The sequence below is a fragment of the Nilaparvata lugens genome, chromosome 12, assembly GCF_014356525.2.
Source record: "Nilaparvata lugens isolate BPH chromosome 12, ASM1435652v1, whole genome shotgun sequence".
Taxonomy (NCBI): Eukaryota; Metazoa; Arthropoda; class Insecta; order Hemiptera; family Delphacidae; genus Nilaparvata; species Nilaparvata lugens.
Genome location: NC_052515.1, coordinates 3,115,166 through 3,133,475, shown reverse-complemented (window position 1 = coordinate 3,133,475; position 18,310 = coordinate 3,115,166). Strand labels below are relative to the sequence as shown.

At 34.3% G+C, this 18,310-nt stretch overlaps 1 long non-coding RNA gene across 2 annotated transcripts; it reads left to right on the top strand.

The window, feature by feature from the left end:
- The first annotated feature begins 10,142 nt into the window (after positions 1–10,142).
- On the top strand, positions 10,143–16,448 carry LOC120353795. Of its 2 annotated transcripts, XR_005572599.1 has the most exons (4): positions 10,143–10,179; positions 11,166–11,255; positions 12,798–14,412; positions 15,451–16,448. It is a non-coding gene; the product is annotated as an uncharacterized LOC120353795 (long non-coding RNA). The 2 variants fall into 2 exon arrangements; XR_005572598.1 differs by having other exon boundaries at positions 10,167–11,255.
- The last annotated feature ends 1,862 nt before the right edge of the window (positions 16,449–18,310 follow it).

Sequence of the window (18,310 nt, the reverse complement as noted above, 5' to 3'; positions counted from 1 at the left end):
GAGTACTTATAATTAATAATATAATATAATTAATAAAATATAACAGTTGTTATTTTAACTGATGTTAAAAAACACTATAACTAAGTCAGCATATTGTCATTTCAAAACAAAAACCGAACCCTCAACCTCCCCTTTTACATTTAAAACATCAATAAACATAACTATTTGAAAAAACTCTATTCCCTTCAAGCATATTGCAATTTCAAAGCAAAAACCTAACCTATCTATCCACCTTTGAAATATCAAAAAGCATTATTCTACCTGGACCCTAGCCCTTTCTAGCATATTGCAATTTAAAAGCAAAAACCTAACCTAACCTTATGGAACATTATTAAATATAATCCAGAAAAAACCTAACCACTAACCCCTAACCCCTTCACATTTAATAATTTAGATTTCAAAGCAAAATCCTAACCCCCTAACCCATCCTTTCACATTTGAAACATCAAAAAACATAACTCTAACTGCACCCTAGCCCCTTCTAGCATATTGCAATTTCAAAGCAAAAACCTAACCTATCCTAATAGCACATTATCAAATATAACCTAAATAAAACCTAACCTCTAAACCTTTCACATTTAATACTTTGGATTTATTTGTCTTGAATGAACAACACTAAGAAATTGTCAAAAAACCACTGATTTATTGATAATTAGAAAGACCGGTTTCGGTTATTAAACCATTGTCAATCTCTGATAAACTAAACTAAACTCTTTAGTTTATCAGAGATTGACAATGGTGTAATAACCGAAACCGGTCTTTCTAATTATCAATAAATCAGTGGTTTTTTGACAATTTCTTAGTGTTTTTCATTCAATATGAATAATTACCACAATATCAACTTCTCAACTACACAAAAAAAGATTTATTCGTCATCTTTAGAACAAAACATAAACATGTGGTTCATTCCATGAACATGTTCACAAACATGTGGTTCATTTCATGAACATGTTCACAAAAATGTGGTTCATTTCATGAACATGTTCACAAACATGTGATTCAAAGCAAAATCCTAACCGCCTAACCTATCCCTTCACATTTGAAACAGAGAAAACTCCTATAATAATCCTATAAAAATCCTTGTAATTCTGTGCTTTGAAACATCAAAAAACATAACTCCACCTAGACCCTAGCCCCTTCTAGCATACTGCAATTTTAAAGCAAAAACCTAACCTATCCTAATAAAACATTATTAAATATAACCTAAATAAAAACTAACCCCTAACTCTTTTACATTTGTTGAACGAGACAAGGATAGCAACACTATTGCAAATCGTACACTACCATTATAACGTGGACCTCACTATAGATACTCAAAGAATACTTTTGAATAACTGTGACTGTTGCTGGCCGTTACTCTGTTTCTGAGACAAAGAGAAGCTCCTATACTCAATTCTATGTATTTTCCTCGAGAGAGGCAGTCACTGAAAGATTTCGACTAGTGCTGCTACCAAGCGGTCAGTATTGAAAGTAAGCGCTCTGCTGTCTGAATCTTCAATAAGGCCCGATTTCACCAAACACCAAACCAAGGGTTATTATAAGGTTTATAACACGTTATAAAGGGTTACGAATTGAAATCTGCTGTTTGGCCGTAAACGACAGAATCGAATTTCACCACACTCGTTTAGGGTCACGTGACTCCGAAAACTCCAGTTCAAACTTACCGGCCAAGTTTGGTCGGTCAGCCTTCGAAAACGGGCGATTATAACCTATAAACTGTTTAATATTGCACTATTTTCGCGTTTTCGTGTAGCCTACTGCAATCGTAAAGAGCTGAATGTTAGGTCACACACACTCATGTATTGACATTTCAAATGTTGTTCAATAGACAGTTGATTATTTTGATATTGTTTCGATTTAGTTATAAGTTTGTTAGTTAATTCATTACAGTAGTTTATTAAAATTGTTGAATTGGCTTCCTATTTTAAACCAATCCAACTGTTTCAATAATTTATTTAAAGTAATCTTCTTACATTCAATAATATTAAAATGTTTTTCTATCAGATCAATCAGAACTGTTCATATATATATGCAGAGGCTCCCCAATCGTTTTCCCACTCAACGTTTTCTCCATGAGTTTCTTATTAAACTACCTAATATATATAAATGACCCAATTAAAACTAATTAACAGATAAAAACGAATAAATTTCCGATTACAAATAATACCTATAGCTAATTTACAACACCAGAAAAACTATAGATACAAGAAAAAGGCAACTTATACGTATATGTATGACTGTTTGGTTTGCAAGGGCATTTTTCCAAGTGTATTGAAAAACATTAAGGTATTAATTGTACATAAAAAAGGCGATAAAAAAACTTCTGACCATCAATTATTGTACCTGTGATATCCAAAGTATTCAAGGCCATAGTGCAAGACCAGATATCAAGTCATTTTGAAAGCTTTGGTATGTTTACTGAAAAACAATTTGGCTTCAGGCCATGTAATGAAGTTACAAGACTAGTAAATAGTGTTGTTGATTATTTGGATAAGGATCTTTCTGTTAGCTTTAGGTCATAATATCAGCATAATGCTGGTATGTCTTACAATACGGTACTGGCATAACATACTTGGTAGCAAACTTTCTTATTATGGCTGCAATATTCTGAATGAATCGATCTCGTTATGTCATAGGCCTATTTAAAAGACCGCAACCAGATTGTTTACAGAGATGGTCAGTTCTCTAAGGGCAGGAAGGATCGGTATAGGGTCCCTCAACGCTCCACACTTGGAACAATACTCATTAATAGCCTATATTTAATGACATAATTTGTAACATAGAAGGTACTCATAAAGCAGGATTTCTTTTTGCTGATGATTTTAATCTCAAAGTTAGTTGTAAATCCAAAACAGGAGTACAAAATTTACTCTTGTGAAAATAGAGTAGTATCTATTATGTTTCAATCTCTGCTATGTGAATTAGTAAACATTGAAATAGAATCTATCCATTCTAGAGCTAGAATATAAAATAATAATGAATAAAATGGCAATGTCGTTTCATTTATTCACCCATTAATCACCATGATCCTGAATTTGACCTTGGATCAAATTCAGTGAAATAGGCATAGTCTGTCCAAGCAAAGAAGACCCTCTGGAAAGATGGGAAATTGACTCAAGCTCGGTCAATATTGGTTCAAAAATTATCAATTTGACCTAAAATTGTAGGAAACAATTTGATCCACTATTAAGACCACATTTATAATGGAAATTTGATCTCATTTGCTATGTATCTTCTATAATATAACAACAAATAAATGGCCAACAATGGTCAATAGTAAATTTATTAATAATCATTACAAAGTAAAGTTTTATTTATCAGCAATGATGTGCAGATCTATGTTAGTCTGGTAGGGTATCTAACAAGAATGAGAAAAATAAGAGTTTCATGAGCTGAACCTTGTTCAGTTGACAATATGATCTTACAGCTGAAATCGTAAGTATATTCATTAGTCTATATTGTATCACTCCGGACTTGGCAATTTGTATTGAGACAGCTAGGCTGCTTTCATATTGTTGTATTTTGTCGTTTTGTTGCATGTATTAATGTATTAAGCCTCATGTTTTGAATTTTGTCCCTACATATGTTTATTATAATCTTGAATATTGGGCATATGATATTATAAAGATGAATTTGAAAACATGAGGCTTAATAATGCAACAAAACGACAAAATACACCAATGTGAAAGCAGCCCTAGGTTTGAACTGGCTCTTATTGTTTTCTGTAAAAGGCAGAAAATTGGTTGATCCGTATAGCCTACTGTATCCGTATATTCACAATGTAGGTAAACATCAAACATCATCATTCACTCACTCATCATCATCATCATCACCTTTGCTTAAAATACTTGCTATCAAGTCGCAATTGTAACAATAAATTTTAAAAAACTGGAGATGTCCAATGAAAGATACCAAAAAAAGTGTTAGGCCTATGATTTTATGGTAGCACAACTGGCGCGGTAAGGAGGATAGATTCAATTGGGTATATTTACTAAAGCTGAAGAAACAGTTCCGATATGCCTCAGCAGAGAATATGTGGACAGATAATGGGATTGATGTGAACTATTTAAAGCAAAATTGTATAGAGCTGATACATAACTTATATATAAATGTGGTAATATTAAGCCTGCAATTCAGATGTGGGTAGAGCCGTACATTCCCAATCCTCTCCCAGATACACGAAATTGAATCCAAATTTTGTTTTGGGTGAGCAATTCAAATACGTATGGATTGGCTTTCTAAAAAATTCGATGTTTAACCCAACTGAGATTAGCTGGTAGGCCTAATCTGGTTATGTTCTTATTTGTTGAAGAAAAGGGTATTTGGATAAATTGTAAAGAAAACTGTCCAATATATGCAATTTGCAAACTGACTAAACAGTAGAACACTTCTTATTGGTCTGTCCAATGTATAATCACATAAGAGACAATTCATTGCTAAATTTATACAGAATATTATATTGTGAATGACGAAGATAAAGCAACGGTACTCTTGTCCAACTTGAGTGTAGACAAAATAAACTCTGTGTACAATTTTACTGTGGAAGCAGTTCGAACAAGATCAGAGATATTGAGCCAACAGTGATATTATAAACAATATATTTATACAATTGAAGATATTACATTGAATTGATGTAAATATTTTACGTGACTTGTTATATTCGTTGTATTGTTTGTATGCATGATTTTTCACTATGACATGTGTTTGTAACGATTTGTATGGGGCATAGCATAGCTCCGATTGCAAATAAACTTATTTATTTATTATTTATTCATTAGCCTAATATAAGTCTATATTGTGTTCATGGATACGGTCAATAAAGTGAAATATAGACAATCTGAACTTTTCAAACAATCTCTGGGCATATAACTTGGACCTAATGCTATGAAGATAGGCAGAGATAGTGAATAGGTTTTGGAATATTTGAGATTTTTTATATACATTAAATCTATTGTATCATTCATTCTCTTCTGATTGGATCTATGAAGAAGGAATAATAAATGCTTCCTATTTAAAATATGATTCGCAGTACAATTATTAAATTATTTTTATTTTAGCATTATATGTTTCAGCTCATAAGAGTCATTTCCAAATGCAACTGAGTTGCATAAAATAAAAAATAATTTCAAAAGAGTATCGTGATTCATATTTTAAATAGAAAACTTTGATAACTAGCCCTAAGAAAAAGGAAATCAGGAATATTGAAATAGAGCCAGGAAGGGGCCCAATTTTTTTTTGTGGGGGCTATAGGTAAGTACCGATTACGGCACTGCTCAGACTTCATTGACTTTGAGCATGTCTGTTTGAAAAATGTACGTATTGCATGCTGTAATAGAGCCTATTATATATAATAGAATAGTTGTATGATATTGCCTGTCAACTCTATCCGATTGATAATAATTTTTTCCATATACCGTATTTCATTTACATCTACTGTCTGACCGGGGAACAGATTTTGATAACAGCACAATCACATTGATAAGCCCTTCCCGTCTTTTGGAGGAGACAATCAGCATAATCCCTCTCATTACTCACACACAGACCTAAATAGGAGCCCATGTGGGCACCCTCAGAGAGAAAATTTCCTATACGAAGCTATTTCTGAATTCTGTCAATCTTTCTCAATATTCCTCATGAAAAAGTATTTTGTCGGTCGGTAATAACATAGTGGATCGTACTAGAAAATTGAAAGTTCTACTCGATTTTAACATTTGAGCCGCCAAAAATTTTAACCGCAATCTTGGATTCGCCATATGAAAGTTTATTTTTACAACGTTTTTCTCAACCCGCTTTCTTGTTTGTTTGTCCGCGAAATCTTTCAACTCAAATTTCGACCATTTATCGGCAATCTATAGTTCTGAAACTTTACATATAGATCAGAACCAGATGACAATGCAATATTATAATAATTTGATGATGATTTAAAGAGCTTCTTGAGTAATTTCAATAAAATATTATAAAATTTGACAGAATTGAGTTAACTGGTCAGGACTGGGAAATTAAATTTCAAGATAATCCATCAGCTGAATGATGAAAATTAAACTTTCAAAAAAATGAAAATGATAGCAGCTGGTTGACTTGTGATTCTGTGAATGTAGGATAACCAACCTTTGCACTATAAAGATTGGTCAACATGAAAGATCCAGAGCATATTTTTTCAAATAAAATAAATATTCATGCACTAATTGGACGATTATCAATTCAATTATTCATTTTACATTATTTTAATTGGATAATTTGATTATACCATTAAACTTCAACTCTTTTTATTAAAATATAAAATTTTTATGCTGGTAAAATGTGTAACAGTGCTAACCCCAAAATGGATTTGCCATGTCAGATCGGTTACCGACCATGAAGAATTGCTATTATCTCAGTTAGTGGAATGGTACAAAACATTTCCTTTGTAGTAGTAAAATGTCTTCATTTATTCACCAAACATATTACAATGAATGCAATTATTATACAAAAAATAACAAAACAAAATAAAAAAATATCAGATTATTACATTATTTTAAAATTAATAAAAATAAGACATAATCTTGGCATAGCCAGGAAGGCTGTCTGCCAGGAGTCAAATCAAGTTCAAGTCAAGTCAAATCAAGTTTATTTCATCCATCAGATATAAATTTACATAATTTAAATTGTAATCACTGGGTGAGAAGATGAAGGAGGCAAGGATGAGGTGGTTTGGTCATGTACAGAGAAGGGAGGAAGATTATGTGGGGCGGAGGGTGCAGGATTTGGTTTTGGATGGAGTGCGAGGTCGTGGTAGACCAAAGATGAGATGGAAAGACAGAATAGCAGCATACATGCAGGAGAACGGTTGGAGGAGAGAGGAAACATTGGACAGGGTGTTGTGGAGAAGCAGAATACGAAGAAGGTATGCTGACCCCATTTAAATGGGATAAAGGCAAAGGCAAAGAAGAAGAAGAAATTGTAATCACTTATTATAAATACATTCCATCATAATCAATATTATTACCACATATTTTCTACAGAATACTTTACTTATTTCTACAGAATCGAATTACACTAATTTATATTACTAGACTACAATCTTCATTTATAATTATTACACATATATATTTCCCTGTAGCCTACAGATGGATGTAAGAGCTCACATAATGATTTATTACAAGTGTTGTCTCGTCTCGTATCGTGATCTGGACCCGGGATCCTAGAAGCAAGGAGGATTTGGACATGAAGGTAGGCCTATGTTATTGTGCACTTAGCCATTTAAATTGTTCAACTTGCTACCCGACGCCAGACAACCCCAAAAGGTTCTCGATGTAATTGATACAGTCCACAAACCAGAGGGCTGTTTGAGCCAGCCTCTGTCGAATAAACAATACCATTAACCTGTTCTCATTTTTCACTATATTACGACAATATAAATCCAAAAATTGAATTCTACATCCTCTATACATGGGGCAGCACAACAAAAAATGTTCTAGAGTTTCTAATTCCCCGTAATTACAAATAGGGCAGTTTCTAGTAGAGTTAATACAAACTCCTCTATTCTTAAACAGGTATACTCCCTTGTCTGAATTGAGTTAACTGGTCAGGACTGGGAAATTAAATTTCAAGATAATCCATCAGCTGAATGATGAAAATTAAACTTTCAAAAAAATGAAAATGATAGCAGCTGGTTGACTTGTGATTCTGTGAATGTAGGATAACCAACCTTTGCACTATAAAGATTGGTCAACATGAAAGATCCAGAGCATATTTTTTCAAATAAAATAAATATTCATGCACTAATTGGACGATTATCAATTCAATTATTCATTTTACATTATTTTAATTGGATAATTTGATTATACCATTAAACTTCAACTCTTTTTATTAAAATATAAAATTTTTATGCTGGTAAAATGTGTAACAGTGCTAACCCCAAAATGGATTTGCCATGTCAGATCGGTTACCGACCATGAAGAATTGCTATTATCTCAGTTAGTGGAATGGTACAAAACATTTCCTTTGTAGTAGTAAAATGTCTTCATTTATTCACCAAACATATTACAATGAATGCAATTATTATACAAAAAATAACAAAACAAAATAAAAAAATATCAGATTATTACATTATTTTAAAATTAATAAAAATAAGACATAATCTTGGCATAGCCAGGAAGGCTGTCTGCCAGGAGTCAAATCAAGTTCAAGTCAAGTCAAATCAAGTTTATTTCATCCATCAGATATAAATTTACATAATTTAAATTGTAATCACTGGGTGAGAAGATGAAGGAGGCAAGGATGAGGTGGTTTGGTCATGTACAGAGAAGGGAGGAAGATTATGTGGGGCGGAGGGTGCAGGATTTGGTTTTGGATGGAGTGCGAGGTCGTGGTAGACCAAAGATGAGATGGAAAGACAGAATAGCAGCATACATGCAGGAGAACGGTTGGAGGAGAGAGGAAACATTGGACAGGGTGTTGTGGAGAAGCAGAATACGAAGAAGGTATGCTGACCCCATTTAAATGGGATAAAGGCAAAGGCAAAGAAGAAGAAGAAATTGTAATCACTTATTATAAATACATTCCATCATAATCAATATTATTACCACATATTTTCTACAGAATACTTTACTTATTTCTACAGAATCGAATTACACTAATTTATATTACTAGACTACAATCTTCATTTATAATTATTACACATATATATTTCCCTGTAGCCTACAGATGGATGTAAGAGCTCACATAATGATTTATTACAAGTGTTGTCTCGTCTCGTATCGTGATCTGGACCCGGGATCCTAGAAGCAAGGAGGATTTGGACATGAAGGTAGGCCTATGTTATTGTGCACTTAGCCATTTAAATTGTTCAACTTGCTACCCGACGCCAGACAACCCCAAAAGGTTCTCGATGTAATTGATACAGTCCACAAACCAGAGGGCTGTTTGAGCCAGCCTCTGTCGAATAAACAATACCATTAACCTGTTCTCATTTTTCACTATATTACGACAATATAAATCCAAAAATTGAATTCTACATCCTCTATACATGGGGCAGCACAACAAAAAATGTTCTAGAGTTTCTAATTCCCCGTAATTACAAATAGGGCAGTTTCTAGTAGAGTTAATACAAACTCCTCTATTCTTAAACAGGTATACTCCCTTGTCTGATGCTAGTCGCAGCTGGGTTAGAATTCTAGTTTTTGCAAATGGTATATTCATCCTAAGCTGCTCTCCTAGATTTAAAAGAGGATAGCTCCCAAATAGCCTCAGCTGATGTTATGAATGAATGGAAAAACTGTAGTAATTGCATGCAATGAACTCTTCAGCTGACTGAATCATAGCAATTTTTTTTCTTATGCACTTTCAATATTATTCTTATATCCTGAAAAAGGACGAAGGAGTGATTCAATTTTGTTGTCCAATGAACTTGACCTGTGGAAAGGTTCGAAGAATATGCGTTCAAAATTTGAAGCTGATTGATCAATTCTTGCGAAAGTTAATTGTAGAACATACACACATACAGAAGATTTTGGCCTTTAGTAAGTCAAGTGAGAACTCACTAACGCTCGTTCAATAAAAATGTAATTAAACTTCCAAGTAGACCTATTGAAATAAATGTAAAATGAATAAATTTCTTTTGAAAGGTACCACATACTATTCAAAAATATTAACTAAACTTTATCGATGTTGAATCTGTATACCGTATTTAACATCGCATAAAATATTGGTATAGAACAATATCATAATATCACTTAAGCCCTGCACACACACATCGATTTTTGTTCGTACGATATTTTGCCGTCCTTATGAATTCTATCAGATTAAACGGAACTTGACAAACATCATCTGTTTGAAATCATCTGTTTAATCTAATAGAATTTACAAGGACGGCAAAATATTGTATGGACAAAAATCTATATGTGTGTAGCTAGCCTTACAGTACTATTATACAAATTTACAGTACATAATGTGGCATTCAAGTACTGTAGTGAGGTCCACGATAAAATGACAGTGGAAAAAGATAGGAGAACAACGTTGCGGATTCTCCGCCTCACCATTGCCTTCTATAGATAAAATAAGATTGAGTATTTCGAACAGGAATAAACAGCTAATATTACATATGATTTAGATGTGACATATGATTTAAATTACATATTAATTTCCGATGTTATTATATTACAGAGTAAACTTTATCCTACGCTAATTCATGGTTTGAAGGTTAGTTGAAGTCACTTTTTCTTTCAAGTGTAAATATTCAACTCTTAAACTTAACTTTAATTCTTTTGAAGCATTCATTTTAGCCGGTTGTTATTTGTTTTTCATCCAAGTCTAGATATATTCAGTTTTTTAAACTGCCTCATAATAATATATAATGATTTTTTATTTCAATAGGTACCGTACTTGTTAGCTTTTTAATTAACTATTTTGAGCCCAGCTTTCTCAAATAGTTTAAAATTTAGATATCTTTTAAAATACTTAAATAATCATTTTGATCATTCTATATTTTTCTTATCGATTCTATACGGACAATTCTTATTACTCTTTCTTTTCCTATCACATACTTTTCTTAATTATTTAAAATAAATTCTATCAATCTCGAGTAAGTTATATAAATTCTATTTCAATAATGTAGGTAGTTCATTCTATTAAAAATTCTCCATCACAAAATGTTGGAAATGTTTTTATAGCCTCGTAATTTTTTTATTTAAATGCTTCAGTCTACAAGTAGTTTGGATTCAAAACTAAAATAATAGGCAGGCTATGTTATATCAAAAAATAAAATTATTATATTTAATTGTTTCATCTTTTTATGCCTATTTACGTTTTTTGAGGTTGGCCAATAGTTGAAAAAATCCAATTTGTCAGGTTTATTAAAATTGAATTTTATTAAAAAGAATTAGTTTCAAGACCAATTGAATGCACAAACCCCAATAAAAAAGTTAATTTCTAAAGTTTATAGAGTTATGTTGTGGAACTTTTCCTTAATTGAAGAAACTTGTGAGTACACACAAAATCATGCTCCTGTAAAATAATAAATTTTATAGAAATAAAGTGGATTTTTTGTTAATATCTCAAGTCTCTTTTATTTATTTGTAAAACATAAGGTAGGCCTGTAACTTAAATATAGCCTATTTATTATTTATAGTTGATTCTATTTGTAAATTATGAATATTAATTAACCTAGGTTTTGTTTATTCCAACAGGTTCTATATGCACGTAAAGAAACGTTTATGGAAAGACATCATCAGTTATCAATGAAGAGCAGCGTCACTATATATGGATCGGTGAATTTGGTATGAGGTATTTGGTATTTATATTATGTTTAGACAGGCTAGAACTTCTTAACACTTTCCCATAACACAGATATTTAGGGATGGGATGTTTGTGGCGGTTAGTATTATAACATGGTTTATTCCAACCCTCTCGGCAGTGCCAAGTTCTATCCGGTTGGTTCTGAGTCCAATGGATGCTTTCAAGTTAGAGTCAACTGACCTGCAGATCGCATTTCCGCGTGCCAACAACTGGACGAACATGTGCTACTGTTTGATTGTGGTTTGTGGATGGCTGTGGTGTAAGACAATCACTATAAATAGGGCTTGAGTGGTTAGGGTCCCCGTAGGATATTTGCAGTTGTCAGTCGAGTATTTCATTTCTGATCAGTGCCCTTTGTGGCGGTCTCACAGCTTTTTCATGATGGTTGCGGGCTCAGTACAGCACTAATTTGATGGGCAGGTGGGGTACTGTTACACTGTGGCCTGGTCTGATTTGTTCTATGAGACTGGCGATGTAAATATTAGATTAATGCTGGATTAAGATTAGATTTAAGGCTGAAGTAAAAGTGAAGTATAGCCTCTAGCCTTTGCTAGTTGGCGGGGGAAAGCCTCTAGCCTTTGCTAGTTGGCGGGGGACGAGAAAGTAGAGCCTCTAGCCTTTGCTAGTTGGCGGGGGATAGCCTCTAGCCTTTGCTAGTTGGCGGGGAGAAGAAAGTATAGCCTCTAGCCTTTGCTAGTTGGCGGGGGACTAGAAAGTATAGCCTCTAGCCTTTGCTAGTTGGCGGGGGGATCATTCACTCCTGGTGGTCAGGTAGTGCATTAGTTTAGTTATAAGTCATTAGAATTAAGAAATTAGAAATTTAAGTTTAGATTTAAGATTGGAGTGATATTAGTAAAGTAAAGCCTCTAGCCTTTGCTAGTTGGCGGGGGATAGCCTCTAGCCTTTGCTAGTTGGCGGGGACGAGAAAGTATAGCCTCTAGCCTTTGCTAGTTGGCGGGGGATAGCCTCTAGCCTTTGCTAGTTGGCGGGGAGAAGAAAGTATAGCCTCTAGCCTTTGCTAGTTGGCGGGGACGAGAAAGTGTTGTCTCTAGCCTTTGCTAGTTGACGGGGGACAGCCTCTAGCCTTTGCTAGTTGGCGGGGGGAACATGTACTCCTGTTGGTTCAGGCAGTGCCTTAGTTTAGTTTAGTGATAAGTTAAAGTTGTAATTTATAATTTATCAACATTGTATTAATGTTCTGTTTCTTCAGTAAATTTCAGGTTCATCATGGCTTCCCTTACACATGTTTACAAATATTTTCTGTGTGCATGAAAATAATTACTAATTTTAATATTATTATATTTTTAATAATACTATATTATTGTATTCAATATAATTGTTCTGTTTCTTGAGTATGTTTCAGGTTCATCACATGGCTTCTCTTTCACATGTTTACAACTATATACTGTGTGCATGTGATCAGTTTCTAATATTAATATTGTATTTAATTTGTTACAATTTTTATTATTTTATCTAATGTTATTCATTGTATTAAATTGTCCTGTTCCTTAATTTGTTTACAGGTTCATCACAGCATCACTTCTCTAATAATTATAAACACAATCGTCGCAGCTATCCATTCATTTTTGCTCTGAGTAAAATGGTGTCTTTGAATTTACATTTTACTCTGTGAGTAAAATGGTGTTTTTGATTTACATCCAATAACAATGGATTCTTTGAGTAATTATCTTATATCTTGAATTTGTATTTTTTATCTACATTGTATTCAATCCTTTTGTTTCAGTTTCAGAGTGTTTCAGGTTCATCTTTTTAAACGCTCATATTTTTCATCTCAGCTCATCTTTTTAAACGCTCACATCTTTTCCTCCATGCTTACTGTGTACATGCTTTGAGTGACCCATGTTGCATTTAGAACAACTCAAGTTTTTTGTCAACATGAATTTTCTCAATTTTTATGTTTCTCAAGTACGTTTCAGATTCATTGCGGCTTCTCTACTTAAAGTGCGCACATGCTCACAACTTTTTTTTTATTTGAGTGTGATGCCCGCATGAGATCTAGGCTTGTGCATGGTTGATGAGGCGGATGATAAGATATGAATGCACCTACAGTTTGAGTTTTACAGTTTCATTTCTTCATGTTTTCTGAGTGCATGCTTCGAGTGATCTAGGCGTGTGCATGAGTAATGAGGTGGATGATAATTAATAAGAGATGAATGCACATACAGTTTTAGTTTTATCTCTTCATTTTTATTGAGTGCATGCTTCCAGTGATCTAGGCTTGTGCATGGGTAATGAGGCGGATGATAATAAGAGATGAATGCATTTGCAGTTTTAGTTTTACAGCTCTATCTCTTCATGTGTTTTGAGTGCATGTTTAGGATGATTTATGTTGCATCTTGAACACGTTGTGTTGTGGCCATTTGTTGCATACTATATGTTCACTTTTATGTTTGATATGTGATGAAAAACATGTGTTATAATAATATTATATGTTGTATGTTGCATTATATTCACTATATGTCTTGAATGAGCTGTAGGCATATAATAGATCGGATTAACAGTCGGTTAAATTTTAACCGTGATTAATTTCAAGAGAACCAATCTGAGATGGCCTTCTTGATAACACGGCTTCTCTGATTGGCTCTCGTGGAATTAATCACGATTAAAATTGTACTGTTGGATGCAAGAAGGGCTTCAAGTCACTCAAGCCCTTTTTGCGTAAAACGCTTAAACCAATTCCAGCTGGTTTTCTGTACATGCCTGCTAAATCTCGTTTCTGTAGCAGCCCATTATCGGGACTCCTGGAGGCGACTGACCCAAACTATATATATTTTTTTTAGTTGAATTGTTACAGTATTGTGTTTTTCCAGTTAAACTAATGAGATTTCTGTTTCAGATAATGAGGTTTCAGCGTCCTTCTCATAGATAGAAAGGAACATTATAAAACCTTCTATAGAGTGAAGCGTCTGGGACTTACACCAAACGAAGCATATGACCGAAGTAGACTCCTGGAAGCTAATGACCCGAAACGTCGACCATACCTCAGTGGGAAAAGGCTGAGAATAAGACAAAGAGAGAGAGAAGAGCACGTACCAGACAGTGACTGGCCCGATCACCTGGAGAAAGCAGACGACAATATCAGATGTGCCCAGTACCTACTTGAGTGAGGATGTCAAAGTTAGTTGATCATTCACTATTCGTAAAATTTTTCCTACGCTAATTCATGGTTTGAAGGTTAGTAGAAGTCACTTTTTCTTTCAAGTGTAAATATTCAACTCTTAAACTTAACTTTAATTCTTTTGAAGCATTCATTTTAGCCGGTTGTTATTTGTTTTTCATCCAAGTCTAGATATATTCAGTTTTTTAAACTGCCTCATAATAATATATAATGATTTTTTATTTCAATACCGTACTTGTTAGCTTTTTAATTAACTATTTTGAGCCCAGCTTTCTCAAATAGTTTAAAATTTAGATATCTTTTAAAATACTTAAATAATCATTTTGATCATTCTATATTTTTCTTATCGATTCTATACGGACAATTCTTATTACTCTTTCTTTTCCTATCACATACTTTTCTTAATTATTTAAAATAAATTCTATCAATCTCGAGTAAGTTATATAAATTCTATTTCAATAATGTAGGTAGTTCATTCTATTAAAAATTCTCCATCACAAAATGTTGGAAATGTTTTTATAGCCTCGTAATTTTTTATTTAAATGCTTCAGTCTACAAGTAGTTTGGATTCAAAACTAAAATAATAGGCAGGCTATGTTATATCAAAAAATAAAATTATTATATTTAATTGTTTCATCTTTTTATGCCTATTTACGTTTTTTGAGGTTGGCCAATAGTTGAAAAAATCCAATTTGTCAGGTTTATTAAAATTGAATTTTATTAAAAAGAATTAGTTTCAAGACCAATTGAATGCACAAACCCCAATAAAAAAGTTAATTTCTAAAGTTTATAGAGTTATGTTGTGGAACTTTTCCTTAATTGAAGAAACTTGTGAGTACACACAAAATCATGCTCCTGTAAAATAATAAATTTTATAGAAATAAAGTGGATTTTTTGTTAATATCTCAAGTCTCTTTTATTTATTTGTAAAACATAAGGTAGGCCTGTAACTTAAATATAGCCTATTTATTATTTATAGTTGATTCTATTTGTAAATTATGAATATTAATTAACCTAGGTTTTGTTTATTCCAACAGGTTCTATATGCACGTAAAGAAACGTTTATGGAAAGACATCATCAGTTATCAATGAAGAGCAGCGTCACTATATATGGATCGGTGAATTTGGTATGAGGTATTTGGTATTTATATTATGTTTAGACAGGCTAGAACTTCTTAACACTTTCCCATAACACAGATATTTAGGGATGGGATGTTTGTGGCGGTTAGTATTATAACATGGTTTATTCCAACCCTCTCGGCAGTGCCAAGTTCTATCCGGTTGGTTCTGAGTCCAATGGATGCTTTCAAGTTAGAGTCAACTGACCTGCAGATCGCATTTCCGCGTGCCAACAACTGGACGAACATGTGCTACTGTTTGATTGTGGTTTGTGGATGGCTGTGGTGTAAGACAATCACTATAAATAGGGCTTGAGTGGTTAGGGTCCCCGTAGGATATTTGCAGTTGTCAGTCGAGTATTTCATTTCTGATCAGTGCCCTTTGTGGCGGTCTCACAGCTTTTTCATGATGGTTGCGGGCTCAGTACAGCACTAATTTGATGGGCAGGTGGGGTACTGTTACACTGTGGCCTGGTCTGATTTGTTCTATGAGACTGGCGATGTAAATATTAGATTAATGCTGGATTAAGATTAGATTTAAGGCTGAAGTAAAAGTGAAGTATAGCCTCTAGCCTTTGCTAGTTGGCGGGGGAAAGCCTCTAGCCTTTGCTAGTTGGCGGGGGACGAGAAAGTAGAGCCTCTAGCCTTTGCTAGTTGGCGGGGGATAGCCTCTAGCCTTTGCTAGTTGGCGGGGAGAAGAAAGTATAGCCTCTAGCCTTTGCTAGTTGGCGGGGGACTAGAAAGTATAGCCTCTAGCCTTTGCTAGTTGGCGGGGGGATCATTCACTCCTGGTGGTCAGGTAGTGCATTAGTTTAGTTATAAGTCATTAGAATTAAGAAATTAGAAATTTAAGTTTAGATTTAAGATTGGAGTGATATTAGTAAAGTAAAGCCTCTAGCCTTTGCTAGTTGGCGGGGGATAGCCTCTAGCCTTTGCTAGTTGGCGGGGGATAGCCTCTAGCCTTTGCTAGTTGGCGGGGGATAGCCTCTAGCCTTTGCTAGTTGGCGGGGGACGAGAAAGTGTAGCCTCTAGCCTTTGCTAGTTGGCGAGGGATAGCCTCTAGCCTTTGCTAGTTGGCGGGGGATAGCCTCTAGCCTTTGCTAGTTGGCGGGGGATAGCCTCTAGCCTTTGCTAGTTGGCGGGGGATAGCCTCTAGCCTTTGCTAGTTGGCGGTGGATAGCCTCTAGTCTTTGCTAGTTGGCGGGGAAGAAAATGTATAGCCTCTAGCCTTTGCTAGTTGGCGGGGGATAGCCTCTAGCCTTTGCTAGTTGGCGGGGGATAGCCTCTAGCCTTTGCTAGTTGGCGCGGAACTGAAGATCAATGCAATCCTGTAAAACCTTGGGTTTAAACTGATTTCTAACCTAATTTAAGTCTTAACTTGCATGAAATTTAGTTTATAAGTGACTATAAATACTATTGATAATTCTGAAGTTATATCATTAAAGTATAGCCTCTAGCCTTTGCTAGTTGGCGGGTGATAGCCTCTAGCCTTTGCTAGTTGGCGGGGTACAGCCTCTAGCCTTTGCTAGTTGGCGGGTGATAGCCTCTAGCCTTTGCTAGTTGGCGGGGGATAGCTTCTAGCCTTTGCTAGTTGGCGGGGAAAAGATATTATAGCCTCTAGCCTTTGCTAGTTGGCGGGGACGAGAAAGTGTTGTCTCTAGCCTTTGCTAGTGGCGGGGGATAGCCTCTAGCCTTTGCTAGTGGCGGGGGGAACATGTACTCCTGTTGGTTCAGGCAGTGCCTTAGTTTAGTTTAGTGATAAGTTAAAGTTGTAATTTATAATTTATCAACATTGTATTAATGTTCTGTTTCTTCAGTAAATTTCAGGTTCATCATGGCTTCCCTTACACATGTTTACAAATATTTTCTGTGTGCATGAAAATAATTACTAATTTTAATATTATTATATTTTTAACAATATTATATTATTGTATTCAATATAATTGTTCTGTTTCTTGAGTATGTTTCAGGTTCATCACATGGCTTCTCTTTCACATGTTTACAACTATATACTGTGTGCATGTGATCAGTTTCTAATATTAATATTGTATTTAATTTGTTACAATTTTTATTATTTTATCTAATGTTATTCATTGTATTAAATTGTCCTGTTCCTTAATTTGTTTACAGGTTCATCACAGCATCACTTCTCTAATAATTATAAACACAATCGTCGCAGCTATCCATTCATTTTTGCTCTGAGTAAAATGGTGTCTTTGAATTTACATTTTACTCTGTGAGTAAAATGGTGTTTTTGATTTACATCCAATAACAATGGATTCTTTGAGTAATTATCTTATATCTTGAATTTGTATTTTTTATCTACATTGTATTCAATCCTTTTGTTTCAGTTTCAGAGTGTTTCAGGTTCATCTTTTTAAACGCTCATATTTTTCATCTCAGCTCATCTTTTTAAACGCTCACATCTTTTCCTCCATGCTTACTGTGTACATGCTTTGAGTGACCCATGTTGCATTTAGAACAACTCAAGTTTTTTGTCAACATGAATTTTCTCAATTTTTATGTTTCTCAAGTACGTTTCAGATTCATTGCGGCTTCTCTACTTAAAGTGCGCACATGCTCACAACTTTTTTTTTATTTGAGTGTGATGCCCGCATGAGATCTAGGCTTGTGCATGGTTGATGAGGCGGATGATAAGATATGAATGCACCTACAGTTTGAGTTTTACAGTTTCATTTCTTCATGTTTTCTGAGTGCATGCTTCGAGTGATCTAGGCGTGTGCATGAGTAATGAGGTGGATGATAATTAATAAGAGAT